This window comes from Myotis daubentonii, chromosome 6 (assembly GCF_963259705.1).
Source record: "Myotis daubentonii chromosome 6, mMyoDau2.1, whole genome shotgun sequence".
Lineage (NCBI taxonomy): Eukaryota > Metazoa > Chordata > Mammalia > Chiroptera > Vespertilionidae > Myotis > Myotis daubentonii.
Genome location: NC_081845.1, coordinates 77398196 through 77417460, shown reverse-complemented (window position 1 = coordinate 77417460; position 19265 = coordinate 77398196). Strand labels below are relative to the sequence as shown.

At 39.6% G+C, this 19265-nt stretch overlaps 1 pseudogene; it reads right to left on the bottom strand.

Moving 5' to 3' along the window:
- Positions 1-16171: 16171 nt before the first annotated feature.
- Positions 16172-18211, bottom strand: LOC132237221 (mini-chromosome maintenance complex-binding protein-like; annotated as a pseudogene).
- Between the last annotated feature and the right edge of the window lie 1054 nt (positions 18212-19265).

Sequence of the window (19265 nt, the reverse complement as noted above, 5' to 3'; positions counted from 1 at the left end):
GTTTCCAAACTTTTTGACTACTGTGAATAATGCTGCTATGACCATGATTGTACAAATTTCTCTCTATATAATGTTATTAATCAATGTTACCTAAATAAGTTTAACTTGTAAAAAAAGAATAATGTAATCAACAAAGGAAAGTTATATTGACTTTACTGAAATGAAAAAACTTGATATGGTCTAGCTTGTAAAATTATTAATAAATTGAAAAAGTCATATTAACATAAAAGTGCTCATGGCCAGGAATATAATATGGAGCAAACATGGCTGATGTGTACAAGGGTGTATAAGCCATCATTTCCTCCCCAAATTGATTATGCCAAATTTCTGTAGTACTCAGCTCATAATCTTTAATATGCAAAACTGTTGCCACTGTGAATTGAAATATGAATGGTTTTTAGTATTGCACATGGCATATATACTTTTTTGTGTGTGAGTTCAATAAATAGGTGAAACATTAATTCTGTTCTAAGAATTGTATTACAGATATCTGATGAGCATCAAGATCAACTACAGGTGCCCTGGTTGGGTAGCTCAACTGGTTAGAGCATCATCCCATGAACCAAAAGGTTTTGGGTTTGATTCCTGTTCAGGACACATATCTAGGTTGCTGGTTCAGTCCCTGGGAGGGGCATATAAGGGAGACGACTGATTGATTTTTTAAAAAATATTTTTTATTTATTTCAGAAAGGAAGGGGAGAGAGGGAGAGAGAGAGAAAGAGAAAGAGAGAGAGAGAGAGAGAGAGAGAAACATCAATGTTGAGAGAGAATCATTGATCAGCTGCCTCCTGCACACCCCACACTGGGGATTGAGCCCACAACCCAGGCATGTGCCCTGACTGGGAATTGAACCTTGATTTCTTGGTTCACAGGTCGACACTCAACCACTGAGCCACGCCGGCCGGGCCAACTGACTGATTTTTCTCTCTCTGTCTCTCTCTCTCAGTCTCTCTCTCTCTTTCTCCTCCCTACCCCTCCTTCCTCTCTAAAATCAATAAACATATCCTTGGGTGAGGATTTTAAAAAAAGCAATTGCACTCAAGTCACTTCTTCAGCTATAGTAAAACACTTAAATTCATATAAAAAGATTCCAGAGATAAGGGCACTGGTTTAAACCTAGTATGCTATCCTTTGTAGAAATTGTTCATTCTGACTTGCTTTTTGTCTTTGATTTTTGTATTTTCAACTTTGCTCTACATTTTTTTCTATGGCCTGTTATCTAGCTAACATCTTGTTTGTGTATGGGCTCTAAATGTTCCTTCCAAGCAAAAGACCTGAGATGTTCCCCGGGTCCTCCAGAATTGCCTAACTCTGCTAGGCTGAGAGTTCAAGAGGCTCTTTAGAACACATGTTTTCTCAAGGTTGGGCTTAATTACCTTTTAGTAAAATCTTGGCGGAGGGACAACCATATTCTGGGTGCATGTCAGAGCAAAGGCTTCTAGTCTTCGGAGGTTTTTGTCCACATCTCAATTATGTTTTCATTATCCTCTTGGCAAGTAGGCTGGGTTTCTAAATCACATGGAGTTCTTCAACTCTGTATATCCTGAGAGGTGGTTTCCTCCTAAGAGACTAACAGTGGTAAGCTGTTTTTACTCTACGTTTTCATGGTCCATTTCACAGATAGATTATGTGAAACCTTTTACAGAGGATTATGGAAACTCCGGGTTGGAAGAAGCTTTAGGGCTTTGCTATTCAAACTGTGGCCCATCGATCGGCATTTACGTTGTCACTTGAAAGTCTGGGAGGAATGCACAGTCTTGGGCCGACTCCAGACCTCCTGAATCAGAACACGTACTTTTTAACATCCCCTGTGCCCCCAATTTGTGTGCACACTAAAAGCAGGGGAGCACTGATGTAACTGCTGTCCGGCCTAGTACTTACCTGGCGCTCAGCTCTGCCACCGCAGCCCTGCAAAGAGCTGAAGGTTGATTTGCTGTATTTTTGTACCTTGCAGCACTATTTATACAACACTTGTATAATACAGTGCTTGTACACTATAATATGGCTACTGAACAGGATAATACATTGAATAGTTTGACTATCATTTATTGTGTAAATAAATGTGTTTTGGAAGAAGTTTGATAAGCACACACAAGTGTTGAGAGAGGGCTAGCAGATGTCATTTGTATTCCAATGCTGAGAAGTTTGTGCTTACATATTTCCAGGTAGAAAATCATCTCAGAGTAACAAACAATGGCCAAGAATTCTTGTGCAATTGTTGTACCCTTATCCTTGTGACATCCTGTGGAGATATTGGGGAGGGGGACAGATATTAATATTAAGTCATTCTGGTCAGTGATATTTCTAGGACTAGTCCTGGAACCAGTTTAGCATTCATAAGTGGATAATGTTTAGAATTTAGAAATGACTCTTGATGCCTTTATCTTAAGTGACTGATTTATATAAATGCTTAAATTACTCGTATTTAAGCAACATATTCATTTGATCTTATTCCAGGATTTTTTTTTCATTATGAAAAAGTCTTTAAGGAAAAAGTTTAGTTAACAAAAATACAAAATTTTTTTAACAAATTTCACTTAGCAAAATACACCCAAAAGGAAATCACAGTAAAGAAAGCTTTAAGTCAAGGCTTCACCAATTCCTACAGTATTAGTAATGTGTCTCAGCTTTTAAAATTAACTTTTAAAAAGCTTAAACTTGACCTAAGAGATTTTAAATGAAAATAAACTAGAATGAACAAACATGAGAAATGTTCCTCTTTGAATTAGGGATATAGTACCTTGAGTTTCCCAAAAATCTCATCGCCCCAATGTGTTCATGGTGATATGGTGTAAAGATCCACATTTGATGTACTTAAAACTACTTGAAGTCAGATAACATCACCCCCTGAAATACACTACCAAAATATTGAAAAAAACACACAAAAAAACCAAAAACTGAAAACAGTTTTAGTTTACTCAATATCAAATGCCAGAAGAAAGTTTGCCTGAGAAAACACTGAAGAGGTAACTTTTTAATCCAGATTTCACAAACTCATGGTGCAAAATGGGTCCCCACAGCTTCTTCTAGAGTAATAACTGCTTTTCGCTACTTGTTGGTTGCCTATGAAAAATTATAACAACTCAAATGTTTTATAAAACATAAAATTAGTCATATCCAGTCATGCTGTTCTGGCCACTGTAGCTAGCAGCTCCGTAACAGCCACTCACAGATGGGCTCTCAAGGCCACTGTAAGTTATTCCAGGATTTTTTAATGTCAGGATTTTTTTCAGAATTAAAAAAAAATCTGCCTCTTAAAGTTATTATGTGATTATCCTTTGCTTTCTGCCAAACTGTGTATTTACATTGAGGTCATCTTTGTAAGTGTGGTTCCACAATCTTCCATTCAAACCATTGGACCTAGCCATCTATAAGAACTCAGAACTCTTCCATTTCTCCTCCTCCCCCCCCCCCCCTCCTCCTCCTCCTCCTCCTCCTGCTCCTCCTCCTCCTCCTTATTATTATTATTATTATTATTATTATTATTATTATTATTATTTGATGGTGTTAAACCTCGCCAGAGGATATTTTTCCATTGATTTTTAGGGAGAGTAGAAGAGAAAGGGAAAGACAGAGAAACACTGATGTGGGAGAAACACATTCATTGGTTGCTTCCTGCACGAGCCCTGACCATGGCCCCGGGCCAGGGAGGAACCTGCAACCACAGTACATGCCCTTGACTGGAATCAAAACCGGGACCCTTTGGTCCCCAGGCCAACGCTCTATCACTGAGCCAAATCAGCTAGGGCAGAACTCTTCCATTGGCTAACCTGACTACTTCAGGCAAAACCTGCGTGGGGTTGTACAAACTCAAAGACCTAAAATAATCACAAAAGATTATCTGAAAATTAAATATTTAACTACAAACAGGTTATGATGGGTAGTCATGTCCTAGGCCAGTATTTTCCCTGACAAAGATCAACTTAGATCATTACTGAGCCCATTGTTTTTTTCTTTTTGCTTCTAAGATAACATATTGATGGAATGACTGGGTAACTTGTAACTTCCCTTTTTTCTGGACCCCTTAGGGCACAACAGATAGCACCAGGACATTCTCTCATTGTTATTGTTATCAAGTTAATTAACTGTTAATTATGTTAAGGTATCCTGTACCCATATGTGTAAAAGAAGCACATGTCCATCATTCCCTTTTTACCCTATCCCAGAGGTTCCCCCCCCACCCCCTCTCTTTGCTTTATTCCACCTCCTTAATCTATCACCAATGGATTTCAAATAACCCACCTACCTCCCTTTCCTTTGATTGCAATGTATAAATACAGATGTAACCCGCCATTCTCCAGAGCATTATCTCAATTTGTTGAGGTTCTGCTTCCTGGCATATGTCGACAGTTTGGCTCAAACTCACAAAAATTCTTTAGAGGTTTCAATGGTTTTTACATTAACACATTTAAAAGAGACTATTTATTATGTAATATTTTGAGTAGGGCCTGGGGCACCACCCCTTAATCAAACATTAATATTTCTGCCACATATAAAATAAACATTCATACTAACTCATATAAATAAAGACTCTAAATAGCCTCTTTTCTAGTTAGATCAAGTTTTTGCCCCGATTACTTTTTTCTTTTTCTTTCTTTTTATTGCCTTGGTTACACAAATATTTTTGTTTTCACAGTTTTTGTTTGTCATTTTTTACATTTTGCAATTGCGGCTAAAAAATGGGAAACTTGTTAATAATAACAAAATGAAAAGAAAATCTTGGAAAGCTTTGGTTCATCTTTTTTCCTGCAAACATGAAGGACTTAGTAAAAATTAATGTGAATAGGAGTTTATTCTAAACTAAGATTTCTCATTATGTTTAGTCCAGCCGTGGGCAAACTACGGCCCGTTTGAAATGAATAAAACTATTGGGAAAAAAAGACCGTACCCTTTTATGTAATCATGTTTATTTTGAATTTATATTAGTTCACACAAACACTCCATCCATGCTTTTGTTCTGGCCCTCCGGTCCAGTTTAAGAACCCATTGTGGCCCTCAAGTCAAAAAGTTTGCCCACCCCTGGTTTAGTCCATAACTTACTCAATATTTAATCAACATAGTCATAATATGTGAGGCTGGGCCTGACACTACTTTATCTGCTGATGCCAATTCTCATTGCCTCTTTCCAAAAGAGCCTAATATTATTCAATGTGCCAAACTAAATCTTCCCCAGACTGTCAGGCAGCTAGAGGGACCAGGTGACCCTGTAGTGTCCCGCAAGGTATAAGTGGAGGCTTTCTGTGAAAGCCTTTGTTTTCCTGTCACAGATTCAGCCCTTTCCCACCCTCCTTTTCCTTATTCTCACTGCCTGGAATGCAAATGTAATAACTGGAGGTGCAGCAACTATTTTGCAACAAAAAGGTGAGAAGCATGAAGACAAAAGCCTCATTCTCCGGATGGCGGAAGTAGAAAACATACAAGCCTGCTGAGTCTCCTTAGTAGTCTTGGACGGCCCCAGAATTCCACTACACAGGGCAAGCTTATTACTTAACCTATTGTTTTTGAGTTTCTGTTATTTGTAGCTAAATACATCCCTAAACGCTACACTATGTCACTACCTTTTTTCTCTCATTTATTCTTATATACAAAAATTGACCCTACCCACATGCACTCCCAGGAATGATAATTATAGCTCAGTATTATGTCCATACCCATTATTACTTACCTTACCAATTAGAGATACCTTCAATTTGTGTCAGTTTCAAGGTTACCTTTAATCTACAGAGAAGAATTACTACACAACGCTTCTTCTCTCATCTTTTGTGTCATTCTGATCTTAAACATATTTTTACTCCGGTAAAATGATGCCCCTTTTTTTCTAATATAAATCACTATCAAACAATTAGAAGTTGAGATAAAAGCTTAGAATTATTTCTTTAAAAAAATTCAAAATAACTTTAGACTAAGAAAAACTCAATTGGCAAATTCATATTTGTTTTCTCTATTTTTTCTATTTTTAGGCAATATTAACAACAAAACTAGTTAATAATTGGTCAGTTTAGTATTCAATTCAGGTCAAATCAATCCATTCCATTTGAGTCCCTTTCAAATATGCTTGGTTTTTTCTCAATATGTTTTGTTCTTTTTTTTTTTTTTTTTAATATGTTTTGTTCTTGCCTTATAGATTCTCTTCCTCTATCTCTTTGACATTTGAAGTATTTTAAAGTTCCTTTCAGATTGTTCTATTGTATATTGTTCATTGAATGTGATTCCTCATCTGTGTGTCTGCTGATTCTCTCCTTGGCCTTTCACTTCCTGTGAGCAGATCTTCAGAGGTAATTGTGACCTCTATTTAGACGAACCTTTATGCGTTGGATTTTTTTGTTGTCTTAGTTGAAATTCTGCTACAGACTGAATATTTTTGTCAGCTTAAAATTTACATGTTGAAATGCTAATCCCCAATGTGATAGTATTTGGAGGTGGCACCTTTGGGGGTGATTAGGGCGAAAGAGACCTTGTGAATGGGTTAGTGCCCTTATAACAAATACCCCATCATGTAGAGTTATAGTGAGAGGAGAGCCATCTATGAACTAGGGAGAAGGCTCTCACCAGACACTGAATCTGTCGGTGCTTTGATCTGGGACTTCCCAGACTCCATAACTGTGAGGAACAAATTTCTGTTCTTTTAAAGCCACCCAATCTATGGTATTCTGTTATAGCAGCCTGACCAGACTAAGCTAGGTTCCATGGTGTTCAATGTTTTTGCATACATTTCTACCTTTGTCTCATGGTTTGAGGATTTCATACTGTGGGGAGAGAGATTGGGAGAATTTAGGTACCTACGTGTGCCGTGATAAAGGACAGGAAATCCAATTAGAGTTTGCAAGCTAGCAGTCGCAGGCTATTCAGCCCCCAGATATGTTCTGTCTGTTTAACACAGTGTTAGCCCACTCAGTCTTTAAAAATTTTTTGAATTTATTGGCAATATTTCTACCTCTTCAGACTGCTTCACTTGAAATATGGACTTCCAACAGCTTTTGAAATTCAAAAGACATTGAACCCTGGGCCCGTCGTCCTCCATGGCAACCTGGAGAAATGAAGCAGCTTTCATTAGACTCCGATGCCCTTTCCAGTTGGCATGTCTCTCTACTCTCTTTTTGACTCTCAATGCCAAAGCCTTCCTTTGTCACTTATCACCATGTTTGTGGTATTATTATTATTTTTTTGTAGACTTAAGGAGAAAGTGAACTATCTCTTGCAACCCTGTCTTTATCAATAATGAGAAACCAAAGGTAGATGAAGACAACAGCATGTTTAACTAGGCATGGGAAAATAATTATTCGATGAAATAAAATATATCTCATTCACATAAAATTCAGACAAAATATATCTCTTTCAAAAGAACACAAGTGGGCCAGTTAACTCATTTTAATTATCGGCCTGGCTCCCACAGACACTTGAGTTTTTCTGCTGCAGGAAAGAGAGGTTCTAGAGTCAGAGCAACTTGTGGGGGCCTGGGCAAGTTAGAAACCTTCTGAGCCTCAGTTTAATCATCTGTGAAACCAGAACAATAAACTTGCCTAGTATAGAAATGAAAATCAACTGAGATTGGGGAGAAAAACATTTTGGGGACTATCAAGTGTTATTGAAGTGTTAGTATCATTTTATGCATAGTTTTACTTTCATTTACCTAAGTTCCTTTTTTTATAGTTCAGAATTATTTCTTAGTACTTGTGAATGAATGTTTGTCTTGCGTTTTATATGGAAAACTCTCTTTGCTTTAAAGTTATTTATGAGCATGAGCCAAATAAAAAAAAGCTTACAGACAACTTCCTTTAAAAACATTCATGTTGTCATTCTCCCTAAATAGGGAAGCTAATCTTAAAAAAAAAAAAAAAATGGCCCCTTATTCACACTTTTGTGAGGTGCCCTCCACGTGGATCCCTGTAGCTTATTTTGGAATACAGATTGTGGTGGAGGTGACGGCACTGTGTGACTTCTGAGGCGAGGTCACGAGAAGCCCTGGAGCTTCTGCCTGTGCTTCTTGGAATGCTTGGCCTGGGGGAAGTCCTAGCAACCATGCAGGAAGTCTGACTACCTCGATCCTGCCATTTTGTGAGGAAGCCCAAGCTAACCATGTGGACAGGCTCTGTGGAGAGAGAGCTATTTGGCTAGCCCCCAGTTGTTCTACCTGTCTCAGCTCAGACACCAAGTATGTGAGGGAAGAAGTCTTTACCCAACTGCAGACCCCTGAGACAACATAAGTGGGAATTTCCTGAGGGGCCTAGTTAACCAATATAATTATGAGAAAATATAATAAATTTGTAAGCTACTAAGTTTTGGGGTAGTTTGTTAGATAATGACAGATACCATGAATACCACATTAATTGACCAATTTAATGAGATCCAAATAAAGATTCCAACTAGACAAGCTGATTCCAAAGTTTATATGGAAGAGCCAACTAGCAAAAATAAACAGAAAATTTCTGAAAAAAGTCAATGAAAGAGGGTGCAGAATAAAGGTGCTATCTCTATCAGCTACTAAAATATTTTAAAAGGTAATAATTAAAACAGTTTTGTACTGGAAACTTCTGGAAGATAGAAACTCTAGGTCTACAATGGGAGACCGAAACTCTAGAAAGAGACCCCAAAAATAGAACTTAAGATATGATAAATTTGACATTTCAAGTCAAGAGAGAAAAGGCAGTTGTTTAATAAATGGCATTTGTAAACTTGAATGGTCATCTGGAAAAAGATAAAGTCATATCAATACCTTATACCTTATACCCAAATAAATTCTAGATAAAGCAGACATTTAAAATTACAGAAAAAAAAAAAACACACCAAACTATTAAAACAGCAAAAGAATCCCTGGGAGAATCTTCTTTAATAATCTTTTAGTGGAAAGGTCAGGAGCTATACCATAAAATTCAATTACATAAATCTTTATGGCAAATGCCACCATAAGGATAAACAATAAACTAGGGAAAATGTAAGACATTTCACAATTAAATTTCTTAACAGATAAGAAGCATCTTCGAAGTAATAAACCAACAATCAAATAAGAAAACGAACAAAAAATATAAAAAGACAGAACACAGAAAGGGAAATACAAATGGCTCCTAAACCCATGAAAATATGCTCAACTTCGCTCACAATAAGAGACATGCAAATTAGATACACTCAGAGAAACCATTTTTCCTTATCAGATTGGCAAAGATCCAAAAGTTTAATAATACCCTATGTTGGCAAAGACATGAGAAAACAGGCCCGTGGAGTTTATATTGGAATTTAAACGGAACAACTTCTATGTCATTGGGATAATTTAGTAAATCTATAAAAACTGCAAATGTCTGTGTCCTTTGACCAGCAATTCCAGTTTTAAGAATTTTTTCCCCATAGATTTACTTCCATGTGTGGAATAACGTATCTAAAAGGTATATCATAGCAAACAAAAATAACCTAAATGTTTATCAACAGGGGATTTGGGTCAGTAATGGAATACTCAGCAACAGAGTAAAAATAGGGAAAGTCTTGAATAGGAAACAATATTCATTGTGTGTGTGTGTGTAGAATGCAAGGTGTGAAGCACTGTGTACACAGGATGTGTATATTACATTCTGTAGAACTTGTGTGAGAGGAGGGTACTATGTACACACACGCATGTGCATGGCTGTGAGTAAGTATTTCTTAGAGAAGCACAAGAAGCTTTGGCTGCCTTTAGGTAGAAAAACTAAGTGGCTAGAGGGCAGAGGTGGGAGAGAAAAAAGACTTTCTACCTTTTGAAGATATTGTATTTAAAGTAACTAATTTAAAAGTATGTTTCTTATAGACTTAACTTATACAAATTTCAAGAACAGACAAATTGTGGTGATACAGGTCACACTATGACTTCTACGGAGAGATATTTACCGGGAAGGGGCAAGCGTTCTTGGAGGAGAGCAGAGCTGTCCTCTATTTTGGATGAATGAGAGGGTGGTTATACAGGTAAATGCACATGGAGAAGTTCAGTGGCTCCACATGTAACATCTGTGCATGTTACCAGATATGTATTGCACCTCAATACATTTTAGAAAGTATATACTTTGAATAATGAGAAAGGAAATTGATATACAGTAGTCCTCCCTTTTCTGTGGGGATATATTCCAAGACCCCCAGTGGATGCCTGAAACCGCAGATGGTAGTAAACCCTAGAAACATTGTTTTCTCCTATACATACATACCTACGTAAAAAATAATGAAAATGGGGTCGCTTTAAAATAGAGTCAGAGCTGCCATTCTTGAAAAACTGCCTTGCATGTCTTACTCGTCAGACCTTTGGAATGTTAAAATGGGCAAATTGACCTTTGGTCTGGGCCTGAAGCAGCACAGTATTTCAAACAACTGTCTGTTATGACTAAGACTTAAAATTAATGACATTCTTTCTAATTAACATCACTATGTTCACTTATCTGCGCCCATGGAAAGTCCTTCCTTCTATTCATGCAATTGTTCCCCTTCCCTTTCTCATGAACTCCCCTTGCCTTCACCTTCTAATGGGAACATTACCTGGCTTTCTGCCCAAAACAGTGCTTTCCTAATGGCTGTTCTTTTGGATCTCAGATAAATGCGTTGCCTCTCCCTTTGGCCTTTTATTTTTAGGTTATCACCTCTGATAAAGTTCAATTTGTAAATTATGCACAGTAAGAGGTTAACAATAACCAATAATCAAATAGAACAATTACAACAATCCGCTGTAATAAAAGTAATGAGCATGGCTTTGGGCTGTCATTAAGTGAAATAAAGGTTACTTGAGCACAAGCCTGTGATATCATGACCTTTGGTACGGGTCCCTATACAGCATGAAGAGCCTGGACAAAGGGATTATTCACGGTCAGGGCGGGAAGGAGCAGGACGGTGAGGAACAGCATGAGATTTCATTATGCTATTCATAGCATGCGGTTTAAAATGTATGAGTTGCTCATTTCTGGAATTTTCCACTGAATATCTTCAGACTGCAGTGGACCACTGGTAACTGAGGCTAAGGAAAGTGAAGTCATGGATAAAGGGGTCCACTGTACACAACTAAACAGTAATAATATACTGCATAGTAGTAATAATTTTATACTGTGTAAGACAGTATAAAATAGTAATATTTTATAAACTCCGTATAGTCTTAAAGTTTTAACTGTTACCCTTCATTTGGTTTAAAGCTTTTGAAAAAGAGTTTCCATGTGAGAATGTGTATGTATACATATGAATATCAAGGCAGAGGGCAGTTGTGGCCAATCTCTACTGTTTTTTCTTATTTCTTATTAAAAAAATAATCCTTTATTGATCTATGTGGAGGAGAGAAACCTTTCTCTACCACTCCAAGTTCTCTTGGCAGGTCTAATAATTAAACCTGCATGACATAGATTAATGACCAAATTTAATTACGTACATAGATATGGGAACCAGTCAGAAACCCCACACACAAGAAGTATATAGGACAGGAAGTTAAAATGAAGTTACATGGCACTCTGGGCTAAGGATGAGGTAAGGCTCCCAGGGGCTTCAGTGGGGAAAGGTCATTGTGGGATGATAAGAAGAGCAGATAGTAATTAGTAGTTGTCTCTATCATATAGATAGGCCATAAAGTTATCTCTGATAATTTCATTATGAGCAAGACCCTAATTTAAATTCTTCTAGATAATTGGGGATGAGAGGAGTGGCAAAGTTTCTCTTGAGTCCAAAGGGTTTTGGTTGCCTTTAGTTCAAAAATAATCTGCATACCACAAAAGCACATCTTGGGGTGACTTGTTCTGAACCCCTATGCCTCATTTTGGTGTTCAGTTATCATTCTGTTTTTCTACAGTCATGCTGTGTGTGGGTGGGTGTACTCATTACTAAGTACATACCTAGGAGTATATAGCTAGGCATGAGTAGGGCAAGTCACTTACTTTAAAAATATTTGATATTGGACTTTGCTCCCCATGAATTTCTAAACATTAGCTCGGTGCAGCTTTGAGTAGTGTACAATAAGTCAGCAGGAGCTTAACTGTGAGAGAGGGAGCCAATGACAAATTCCTTTTAAAAGGGACCTTTGATCTTCACCAGATCACTGCCTGCTTCTGCCTTGCAATCTCTACCTTTGCTTTTGGTGTAACAAACATGTTTACCTGCATTGAGTAGGTTTTCCTGGCCACATGGTGAGTTGTGACAAGGCAACAAGTTTGGAGCAATGTTTGAGTCATTATGGCATAATATCAGGTACCAATGACAAAATAAGTCCGATGTGCTGAGTCACTGTGATTTGGTGATTCTCTAAAGCATGCGTGCAGAGTTTGACTTTCAATTCCTTTCTTTTGCTGAACTAATCCTGGAGACGCTGCCACATGATCACCTTCCCTTCACTAAAGCTCACATTTAGGTTGTTTTCCCTCCGACATAACAAACACAAAGCACAAGGCAGGCTGAACACCTCATGTAAACGGAATCTGCCTGGCTGCCTCCAAGGCTCTGGACTGGATTTGCCTGTGACCCTCAGGCAGGGGTCATGTGGAGGAGCTAGGATTGATGCTCAGGTATCAGGACACTGAGTTTTGGGTAAATGAACCAAGGAGAGAGAGAGAGAGAGAGAGAGAGAGAGAGAGAGAGAGAGAGAGAGAGAGAGAGAGAGAGAGAGAGAGAGAGAGAACTATGTTAATTTCATTGCTGATTAAGAAATTTACTCAAGGTTGCCCAGCCAGTGTGACTCAGTGGTTGCATGTTGACCTATGAGCCAGGAGGTGACGGTTCGACTCCCAGTCCGTTTGTACAACAGTTTGGAATTTTATTTCTGATCCCCTCTCTTTTCTGCACAAATGTTCCTGTTTCATCTGAACAGTCTCCCAGTGACTGAAGTCATGACAAGCAGTCCTTGGGAGCTGATTTTTCATTTACGGCTCGGTAGGCACAATCTCAGACAGGGACCTTGTAGCCAGTCTGTAAGCTCCCTCTTAAAAAATATCCCTCTCTTGACCACCTCGCTTCAACATCCAATTACCATCTCATTCCACAGCTATCTGTAACACAACGCACAGAGGGGGCACTTCCTCATGTCCGCCTCATTCTCCCCACCCTCTTCCACCTCAACTCGCTGCCGCCTGTCTTCAGCATCATCACTTATCAGAACACGGGGCTTTTTCTTAAACCCTTGGTGCTTTTCCTCTGACCTTGATCCAGCGGGCTATTTGCATGGCCCTCTTTCATGCTTACTTACTTGTTTTAACATTCTTTAAAACAACAACAACAAAAATCCAAAACAACAAAACCCAAACCCAAAGCTTTCCCTCCTATGAGAGATCCTCTGCTTCCTGACATCTGTGATCCTGGGCGCATCTGCATGTCCCCACCCTGAGCTCACCTGCATGTTCTCACCCATCTGGGGAACGGATGCGAATGCGTTAATGCTGACTTTTCATTGTCACGCTGGCTGTTCCTGTCCCTCAGTTTTTGAGGTGAGCCCAGAGTGCTCTCCTCTCTGCAGGCCCACAACACCCCATTCCCTATCCACTCCCAGCTCTGGATCAGTCAGTACCCCCTCTGGACACTCTTAACGCCACATGGCCCCTTGGTTTCCTAAACCCATTTATAAATTACATCTTCAAGGAAAAACTTATCTTCTTGAACTTTTCCTACTCTAATAGCTTTCTTAGGGTTGTGTGAACAGTGTAGCACACTAATTTATCAACACCCGTATACATCTTTGTAAGTATTTTCAAGCTTTTGCTTTTTTCATGAATTCTTATTGCTCCCGAGACCCTGTCTTCTATTTGGGTATTTTCTAGAATGCATTATACGGTTTTCCCTACACAGTGGACACTAGTTAAATATGGACTAAAGTGGATAACAATTAAAAATGGAATATTTGCTCCTGCCAGCTGAGTAAATATTTAACTTTCTTAGTATGACTGACCATTTGTCCAGACACTGCCATTTCCTGCTCTCAGGGAGCTCACTTGCTTCCGTGGCTAACTTGTTGCTGCTCTGGTCTTGTCCTGCCTGGCTCAGATGTGGAGCCCGGGGCTTGCACAGTAGAGCAGGATGTTGTTCTCATGCATTTGTTACCTACAACACATGCCAACCTATCGTAAAGACCAAGTACTCACCGGGCCGCATGCTTGTAAAGGGGATGAGATTTATTTGGGCGAGACGGAGCCCACAGAAGCCTCTCGTGCCGGATTACTGGGGTTGAAGTTCAGGTTTTGCCATACTCTAGCTGTGTGATTTTGGCGAACTTGCTTAACTGCTCTGTTCCTCAGTTTCCTCTGCTGTAACATGGGGGCAATGATAATTGTGTTGATCTCCTAGCATTGCTACGAGGATGGAATGTACCGTACGTAACAGAGTAAGCCTATGCGAGGACTCGCTGCCTCAGCCACACTCTTTTTACATTTGCCTTAAGTCTTTGTATGTGCATGTCGATTCAGATGCAACACATAAAGAATCATGACCACAAGTTATGTTTATTCACCTTTAAGGAATAGGTTCTGGAAGGTTAAAATAGCACACAGCAAGTTCTATCTGTGCAGGCAAAGCCAACTCCAGAATGGGTGGAGAAGAATGAACACTAGTTCCTATTCTACAACACTCTGCACTCTTCAAAACTGTTGATGTCACGACAAAGAAAGGCTGAGGAGCTACTCCAGGTCAGAGGAGACTGAAGAGGCATGGCAGCTTAGTGCAATTCATGGTCCTGTGATGGCTCCTGGCTTGCTATAACACACATTAGAAAAATGGGAAGAATTGGAATACTGACTGATATAATAATGATTATTAGATCAATGTTAAATCTCTAATTGTGATAACTGAAATGGGATTATGTAAGGGAATGTTATTATTCTTGTGATGTGTGTATGTGTAAATGTGTGTACACATGGAGAGAGAGAAAAAGAGAGTGATGAAGTAAGATTGGGAAAGTCAATGTGAAAACATGTTTACATTTGATGAATGTGTGTTATACAGGCTTCTTTCCCCTATTATTTTCTTTCTCTTATTTTTTCAATTTTTCTATAAATTTGAAATTATTTCAAAAATAAAAAGTGAAAAAAAAATAGTCCTGTGATTTGGACACTCAGTTTTCCAATTTGAAATATGGATGAATTTCAATTTATGGTCTTTAGGAATGATAACAATATTTTCTGAGCTGCAAATTAGAAAATTTTGTCTGAGAGATCTCTCTTAATGTTTTCAATATAAAAATCTCTAAAGATGACAAGTTAAGGGACATTAGTAAAATAGTTCTTTTGAAAAGAATAAAACTATATGAGAATGCCCTAACCGGTTTGGCTTGGTGGATAGAGTGTCGGCCTGTGGACTGAAGGGTCCCAAGTTCCATTCCGGTCAAGGGCATGTACCTTGGTTGTGGGCACATATCCAGTGGGGAGTGTGCAGGAGGCAGCTGATTGATGTTTCTCTCTCATCGATATTTCTAACTCTCTATCCCTCTCCCCTCCTCTCTGTAAAAACTCAATAAAATATATTTAAATATATATATGAGAAGAAAAGTTTAATAAACTACATTTATCAGTTAATAGAAGAGCTGAATTCTCATTTGTCTATTATAAAGTCATTTAAAATGGCTAGAGATCCACTTGTATTGCTTGAAGAAGTCAGTTTGTTTAATAACTAGGTTTCCCCCCATTTTTTTGCAAATATCAGAGTAATGGAATGAAGTTATTGTTGAAATTTCCAATTCATCTGAAGTCTTAATATAAAAATGTAAATGTTATTAAAAATACGTTCTTAATATAAAAATACCTAAAAGTAAAAGGACAAAGTCATGTATTTTCGTTAGTTCTGAAATAGTCATATTCATAGAATAAAAATCTATAAGTAAATTTTATCACCTGTGATATATAGTTTGTGTGTGCGTGTGTCATATTCAGTTTTAAGTTCTTTTTAAGAAAAGCTTTTATAATGCAAAGTTAATTAAAATTATATTATCAAGTAGCAGGGAATGTTCAAAACATGACTTCCAATGACTTAAAATGGAATATACTCTGGTTTCTCTTCAGATCGCATAAATCTTTCGCCTTTTAAAATGGAATGCGTTCTAACGCACTTTTCTTTCTTTTTTTGTTATCAATATTAAACTTTTAATATCAAATAAAGTTTTGTACATTACTAATTTATATAATTATAAAACAAACTCCAAAAGCTCCATAAAATCGGTAAGGTAAAAGCCCTTACTGAATATTATATAAACTTCAGATGTTACCAGGCTTGATTTCAGGAAAAGTCCTCGGTTTTTAATACAAAGTATCTACAAAACAATGGTATAAATGATACTTGCATTTTACAAGAATGTGGCTGTGATTTGCCCATTACTCTTCGATAGGTCTCAGATGTTTAAAGTTCATTTCCATTCACACACTTCTGCTGCTGAAGCCTAGTTCTTCTCAAAGACTCAAGCTGCTTTGCTCTCAGCCATCGTTCTCTTGACAGTGTTGTCTGACCAGCACTGAGAGGCAGAAACCGAGCGACAATGAGCAGCTGGTGGAGATCATCAGCAGGGATGCTCTGAGGGTCATTCTTGCGCATTTCCACAAAGTCATCTTCAACTGCCTTGGTTATTTCATTAGATAGGCTATAATCCAGGAACCTCAAAAGGTCAGGTAAATGCGGAACTTGTTTAGCACAGAAGGCAGCACGGCTGAGAGAAGGCTGTTATGTTCTCCTCCATGTTTGGGGGAATTAGCTGTGGCGGTAAGTGGATCTGGCAATCTGAGGGTAGGAGTGATCTCCCTTCCGAAGTAATCAAAACATTAATATTGCAGGGGAAGTCCATTTGGTGGTAACTGAAATCATAATCCACCTTCTGCCAAGTTGTTAGGTTGCTCAGGGCCGTCACATTATGAACACCTGGGGTGTCAGGCTGGCCTTGCTCCAGGAGAGTTTCATCGATTACAACGGAAGTGTTGCTGGGTAGCTGGAGGAGCCCACTGACCAAGCGATTGGCTGTATAGTCTTTGTGGGGAATGACTTTCAAACGGTTCATGTTCTCTATAGTCATCTGCAGACGAAAAGATGCTGGAACAAGATGTTGAATAATTCGATACAAGTGTTCTGTGAAGGTACTATTCCGTGGGCAACCACTCAAGTTAACCGTAAATTTTCCCGGTGGAAGCACGTCTCTTCTTGTATATACCGTAGAGATGAGATGTAATATAAGGTATTCAGCAGCCAAACTATCTCCCAAAAGGGCATGTGTGAGGAATTCTGCTCTGACTGGAGACAATTCGGACATGAAGCTTGAAACAAAGGTTTTGCTCTCCTCTTTGTTAAGGGAGGCCGGCAGCAGTGAGTTGATGTGTTGCAACTTCTGGGCTAAAACCACATGAATTCTTGGCACTAGCGAAGCAGGAGGACTGTGCACTCTCTGTTCTTCGGCTGTGCCTGCATTCCATCGGCTCCAGGAGTGACGCGGGGTCCCCTTCATCATTGTTCAGCGTCCTTAGCACAGGATCCAAAGAGAGGATGCTATACAACTCAAGAACATCATTTACTTTGAAACAATCCCCATCGTCACAGACCTACACAAGGCATGCAGGGCCCTTCTCTCCTGGCAGTGGGAAGCTCAGGTCAAAAGGAGAAGAGAGGTTCAGGGAGCTCAGCTGTGGTCCAGTAGAAGCTTCAGTTTCTGGACGTTTTGGCTCGCCACACCCCTGAAGACCGCCAGCACTCCCTGTTTGTTTGGCACCCGCATGCTGCTCTTTCTGTTTATTAGGCTGTAGGTCCATGTCTTCACCATCTTCATAACCCCTCTTGTGACGACTGGGAGTGTGAGATGTTGAAGGACTGACTCGAGCTTGGTTTGCATTAATACAGGCTTCTTTCACCCACACAGATGCCCCAGGCACTGGAACACAACAGAAATTCTGTCTTTCCAAAGCGGTAGTTCGTGGAGAGTTTAAATCAACTTCTTGCTGAGGCCCACATTCTGCTATAGCTCCATATTTTCCAAAATGAAGGACACGTGCTTTTGTGTTTCGGTTCACCGTTTCATAAGCTCCCAGGTAAAACTCAGGGTCAAACATGTCCTGAATCATGCGGCGAAACTTCACAAAACTGTTAGGTTTCAAATAATGAAGAGGAACCTCATTCAATGATGGTACCCATTTAGGAGCATTATTTTCTTCCAGCTTTTCCTTAAAATATTCCATTGCTTTCTTCTCCCGGTCAGGATTAACTCCATTTTGGGCGAAGAAGCCCTGCAGGATCCCGAGCGGGTGGCTGAGCCAGTCCTCCCCGCAGGGCATCCCGCGCCGCGGCGCCTCCTCAGGGGCTCGCCGCTCCTCGCCCTCCCACGCAGGGTGACACGCGTGGCGCGGGCCGCCGGGCCTCGGGGGACCGTGGTGGTGGCGGCGGCCACCTGGGCCCCCAACCTCCACTTCGCCACGCACTTTTCTAACTTTATACTGAAGTATGGTAGCAACCATTTCAGGTAGAAACTGTAGTTTAACTCTAACCCTGTTGTTTGGCTTAACAATAGAAAAGTTACTTTGATTTTCTGAATTGTATAATGCTGGGAGCCGGTCCATCCTTGCTGTTTCAAGGGACCTGGCATATATAGCATACGGTTCTTAATATGTTTGCTCACCTTCTTGGCGCTGTGTTTTAACCAAGGTCACCTCTCCGAGAAAGGTTGTTTCCCCACGTAGGAATTTTTCCCTGAAGTCAGGGAGGGGATGAAACTCCTTAACTAAGTGCCAGGCAGGTAGTTAATCACTACAAACAATCATGCTTAAGCTACATAATCTTTACTCCCTGGAATGGAGATAAGAAACGCCCTAACCTTTGTAATAGAGATTGATAGGATTGAATCAACTGGTATAAATACAGATGTAACTAGACAGCAAGACACAGAACTCAGGAGACAGAATTCAGAAGACAGCAAGAGACAGAACTCAGAACACAGAACTTCAGACAGAACTTAAGAAGAGAGAACCTACAGACAGAATTCAGAAGACAGAACCTACACGGAGCCTGGAGACAGAAGAACTTCGCTGGAGAGAACATGGCAAAAGATCCTGGACTGAACCTGACTACAGAAATATGGCAAGAGAACCTGACTAGAACCTGGTGACCGAACCTGGCCGGAGATCTCAGCCAGAACCTGGCTGGAGAACCTGGACAGAACCTGGCTGGAGAACCTAGCAAGGGAACATGGCCACAGAACCTGGCTGGAGATCCGAAGCAGAACCTCTCTGGAGATCCAGACCAGAACTTGGCTGGAGATCCTGGCTAGGCTGCTGATCAACTGAACGCTGTCTCCGTGTCCTTCCTTCTTCGCTGACTCTGTCTACACCTTTGGGAACCCC